This window comes from Gavialis gangeticus, unplaced genomic scaffold (assembly GCF_001723915.1).
Source record: "Gavialis gangeticus isolate Ggan-Ray unplaced genomic scaffold, GavGan_comp1, whole genome shotgun sequence".
NCBI lineage: Eukaryota > Metazoa > Chordata > Crocodylia > Gavialidae > Gavialis > Gavialis gangeticus.
In genome coordinates, this window is record NW_017729025.1 from 29,607,921 (window position 1) to 29,612,924 (window position 5,004).

At 46.5% G+C, this 5,004-nt stretch overlaps 1 protein-coding gene and 1 long non-coding RNA gene across 4 annotated transcripts in view; one reads left to right on the plus strand and one right to left on the minus strand.

The window, feature by feature from the left end:
* CCDC85C (coiled-coil domain containing 85C) overlaps nucleotides 1–5,004 on the plus strand; it is a 198,982-nt gene that overhangs the window by 168,616 nt on the left and 25,362 nt on the right. The gene's annotated exons all lie outside the window — the stretch shown is intronic.
* Nucleotides 1,432–5,004, minus strand: part of LOC109298467 — an 18,302-nt gene continuing 14,729 nt past the window's right edge. The window contains exon 3 of the long non-coding RNA XR_002097617.1: nucleotides 1,432–1,617. This is a non-coding gene — a long non-coding RNA (uncharacterized LOC109298467). The remainder of the gene's footprint in view (nucleotides 1,618–5,004) is intronic.

Below are 5,004 nucleotides of genomic sequence, written 5' to 3' on the forward strand. Positions count from 1 at the left end.
CCAACCTCCCTTCTCAGCATTGCCCCTACCCCACCTGCCCTGAGCACAGCTCCGCCACCTGGAAGAGCCCGCTGCGACCTCTGGTCCTGAATCTGCAATAGGCAGCCTGCCCTCACCCTGTGCACAAATCCTGGGGGCACATGCACCGCTTGCCTCCCCTGGGGGTGCATGCAGTGGTGGGTAGCCACGCACCCTCTGTGCTCCCTGGATGAGTTGTCTGCGACTGTCCTGTGCCCTGGCCAAAGACTACTCCAAGCTGCCAGGCTGCATATCAGCTATTGAATGGTATCTGCCGATATGGCTGGTTAATAATTGGCCATTAGTATCAGCCAAAAAAATCTTTATCAGTGCACACCTAGTTTGTACAGGTAATGTCGAGACACTTAATGGTTGAGCTATAATATTTGAACGTTGAGATTCATGTTATTCCCCTTTTAAATAGGGGTGCACTGATACATCGTGTGACTGTCGGATTGGCACCAATAAAAGGAGAAATGACATTATTGGCTATTGGCAATCAGGATTTGTAATAGAGATGATATCTTTTATTAGACCTGTGAAGATCTGTGATGATGCATATTACCTTGAAACAAAGGCAGGACCAGGATTTCGGGTTGCAGGTGGTCACAGTTATCGGCTATTGGCTTTTTTTGGTTGTTGTAGCCGATAATTATGGCCACTTGCCTGGAGCACCCCGGCAAGTGTACTCTGGTCCCTGTGCCCTGCTGGCGGCCTGAGCCTGTGGCAGACTACAGGTCCTGGCAAGCAGGTGGCACCAGGCAGCAGTCACAGGTCACTGCCCTCAGCAACAAAGGGACAGTGACCGGCTCCTATTCTTGCTGCTGCTGCTGCTGCCACTTACATGGCAACACCATGCACACAGCAGGGGCCTGAGTGCCAGGGCTGCTGCAGAGATGTTGGGCTGCATGCGGGCAGGGTAAGGTGCCATGCGAGGGACATTTCTGCTCCCCTGGGCACCAGGCGCCTCTTCAAAAATGGCTTCTCCCTGGCAGTTGCAGGAGCTCAGCTGTGCAGGGCCCACCAGCACTGAGGCAGTGGCATACTCTGGGTCTCTAAATATGCCTCGTGCTGCTGTCTGCGTGAGGGTCTGCCATGCCTGCCTAGGACGGCAGCACGGGCTGCACAGGGAGCGGGGCTGCAGGTAGGAGCCATGGGTGAGGGGGCAATGTGCGTGGGAATAAGGTGGTCACTGCCTTCCTCATCAAGGACCAGAGCAGGGTTTTGTTAATAGTTTAAAGTGCCTTGCGCTATTACTAAATATCAGTTGTTGGACTGACATTGGCCCTTATGGTTTGTTAAGTATCGGCCAAGAAAATCTTTATTGGTACACTCCTGTTTTTTAAATAAAAAGCGTGCCTGATTTTGAAAGAAATGACAGAAATTAATCCAGGGCAAGCAAAAGCTGTAAAATTCAGAAGCCATATAATTTAATCACAGACTCCGTTCTATTAATAGCCTAAGATGTTGTCAGCTCCTGGGAACTCCCTGGACCGTGACAGTCTAGTGAAGCAGAGCCATCATTAGAGCTTTCACTCTGGATCTGAAAGCTGGTTAATTTATTCAGGAGCCAGTGCACATTTCCCAGCAGTCCAGAACCTGAGGTAGAACAGAGTGTATGTTGGGGGAAATAATTAAATATACATATAACGCTCAAATACAGAGTGAAATAGAGGAGAAAAAATTGAAAAGCAGTCAGGACCAAGATCTCAGGCCTTTTACTTCATTTTTCAAGGAACTGGAAAAAAGAGGTTTGTCATGATTGAGCAGCCAGTTCATTTGCCAACGCATATTAAAAATAGTCATTTAGATTACATTGGTAGCAACTCTTCCTGTTCTGAGTGCTTTAGAACGTTAATGTAGCTTTACATTCTGATAAAATAATCCTATAACACGAGAGGTATCCTAATATGCCTCCACAGTGCAGGGTGCTAGAAAAAATTGTTTGTGGACAGTCTTCATCTTGGTCCCATTTTCCAGGTGGGTGCTATTGCTGTTTCTGTTCAGGAAGAGAATGGTAGACAGACACTCCAGTGGAATTGATAGAGAATACTCATATTTTCAAAAATACATCTTTGTGTCTGGAGGCTTGGATTTTCAAATGGTACCAGATGGCTTGGTTACAGGGAAGGCATTATCATTTCTGGTCATCTCAGTATATATGATCTGAAAGTGTGGCTCGTTAGCTCCTGTGCATTGGAGCCATGTTGGATGCCTGGAAAAGGCTACTAGGGAGACAGCAAGTAACTTGCTGGTGTAGATCACTGGTCAGTGTTTTTTCCAGTGGTTGGTCAGAATTACCCAGCTTGGGTCTGAGGTTGGCCCATAATAGGACCTGTCCACCATCACTTCTGCCTGCTGCCCTGTTGTGGTGCAGCACAGATGAAGCTCCGTACCATCTGGCTGCAGCACAGTGGTGTAGATGAATCTTTTGTCAAAAACCCCACTAAAGCCCTCTGGCTCAGTGGGTAGGATTTGACCTGTGGGCCATAGGTTGCCAGCCCCTTGTGTAGATGTCAAGGCCTCTATGACTGAAGGTAGAGCATCCAGTATTTTCAAAAAGCTGCAGTTAAGGCCTCTTCCCAGTTTTGGGGTAAAATTAACAAGAAGTGTTGGGAACACTGTTGTGGCAATATATGGGTTGTCCAGATTTTCTTGATTGTGGATACAGGACAGAACCTCAAAAAGGATGTAGTAGACTTAGAAAAGGTACAGAGAAGAGCAACCAAAATGATATGGAGTATGAAGCGTCTGGCCCACTGGAGAAAAAGATTGAGCACCACTGCTCTAGATCAGTAATTCTCAGCCAGGGTGCTTTAGCCGTGAGGGTGCTTTGAGATCCTCTTAATGGTGCCACAGGGTGCCATAGCACTTGGTAGTATTCCAACATGATTCACAAGATAAACCTAGAGATTTCAAGCAGGAATTTGTAGTGTAAAACACATTCTGACCAGTTGTGGTCTTCCCGAGTTTTTTGCAACAGAAGAATTAATCTAGTGTTTTTTCCATAGTCAAAAAATGAGTGAAATCTAAAAGCTGACACTTTCTTTGAAGCATACCTTGAATCTAAAAAGATTGAGAATCACTGCTCTAAATATACCCTGTTCACATGCTCTCTCTCTAAAGCACCCACCTCTCCTGCAGACCTAGTACTGGACTAGATGTTTCATGTTCTTAAACTGCTGACACATTTTGTTCATTGATTTTTCTGCTATGGGCCAAGGAGACATGCCTCTACTGATTTTTATTAGACTTGTCTTCTGCCTTTGTTGTCATACAGCAGGTAGAAGAGGCTATAAGCCTTCCATCCTTCACAGGAGTAGAGCAAGGGGAAAGACAGGCCACTCTAAGGGTACTCACCTTGGGGGCTGCTGCAGGGTTCCTCTGTCCCCTCTCATACTCGGTGCGTATGAGCCACCATGAGGTATAACAGGGTGATATGGGTGCCTGTGCAATGTGGATGATACTTAACCATGTATCTAAATTGTACTGGTGCACCAGTGATGCAAGATATAGGTGTCCCAATGACCCCAAGAGATTAGAGGTTGGATGGGAGCTGGTTGCCTGGAGATTGATTCAAACTAGAAAGATAATAGTAATAGTTGGAGAAAGCAACTTGAAAGACTGGTTAGAATAATCTCAACGTCTTTAATTTGATGATGTATAGCTATTGTTTGTGAATGAGCTTCACAGATTTTATTAGGCACAAAACTGCTACTTGGTGCACAGATAGCAGCTGATTTCCATCTTTGGTAAAGCAAATGCAACCTTTGATGTTTTGAGCCAGGGGCTTTGAAAATGAACTCAGGCCTTTACCCTCTCAGGGTCATCTTCTCTTACATACTTAATTTCCCCCTCTACACATCATTAATGTGGCAGAGCCATACACCTGCTTTATCAGTGGTGCTTGCTAGGTCCTCATCTTGGGTGCATGGGTATGTTGCACGTGTGAGGAGGTGGTCAGCAGTCTGTGGTGCATCACCACACTCACAAATTGGACTATCATTTAAACCAGGGGCGGGCAATTATTTTAGGCAGAGGGCCGCTTACTAAATTTCAGCAAGCCATCAAGGGCCATATGACAGGGGCAGATATATATATTAATTTTCTAAATTTTTAGGGGCCCTGCGGGCTGGATAGAATGGCTGGGGGGGCCGCATTTTGCCCACCCCTGCTTTAAGCCAATTTTATAGAGTGTGTCATTAAATCATCCAGCTCCAGAACGAATCCTGTTTAGTTTAGTCCATAAGTTGTGAGGGAGCTTCTACCCAGGTGGAAAGGGTGTTGGGTTGCCTATGAAGCACTTGAGATGAGAATCAGTCTCATCCCACCTTCTGTGATGTTGTTCAAGTATCCAGAGGGTGCTGTTTTCACCTTCACACTTGCAAAAGTACCCGCACCTCCCATCTGAATGAGTTTCTCAACTTCAGTTGCTTATGTCCTAGTTGCTTATGTCCTGGCTGCTTCAAGACTTCGTGAAGCAGGTGTTCCGGGTTTTGTTGGGCGTGCTGAGCAAGGCCAAGAGTTGCCTTCCGTCCTCTTAGTTGGGGAGGTAGTGTCCCTTGTAGTATTGGCAGCATGGTGACAGGAGTATATGTTACACATCCCATTACTATTCTCATTGCTGAGTTCAGGACAACCTCAGCTTTGATGGTGTGGCTGCTGTGCCCCCATGCCCCCATGTTTGGCAGCAGAATTCAGCAGGTGTGTATACTAGTGCAAGTGTTGATGTTCTTAGAGTGGTGAAATTGGTTCCCCAAGTTGTTCCTGCCAGTTGTCTTAAAGCACCTTCTTAGTTGTTTTTAGCAGGTGATCTCCTATCCAGAGTTACTCCCAGGTACACTGGGTTGTTTCATACTTGGTAGGGTTGGAAGTGACCTGAGCAGATCATCAAGTCCGACCCCCTGCCACGGCAGGAAAGAGTACTGGGGTCAAATGACCCTGGCAAGGTGTTCATCCAGCCTCCTCTTAAAGACCCCCAGGGTA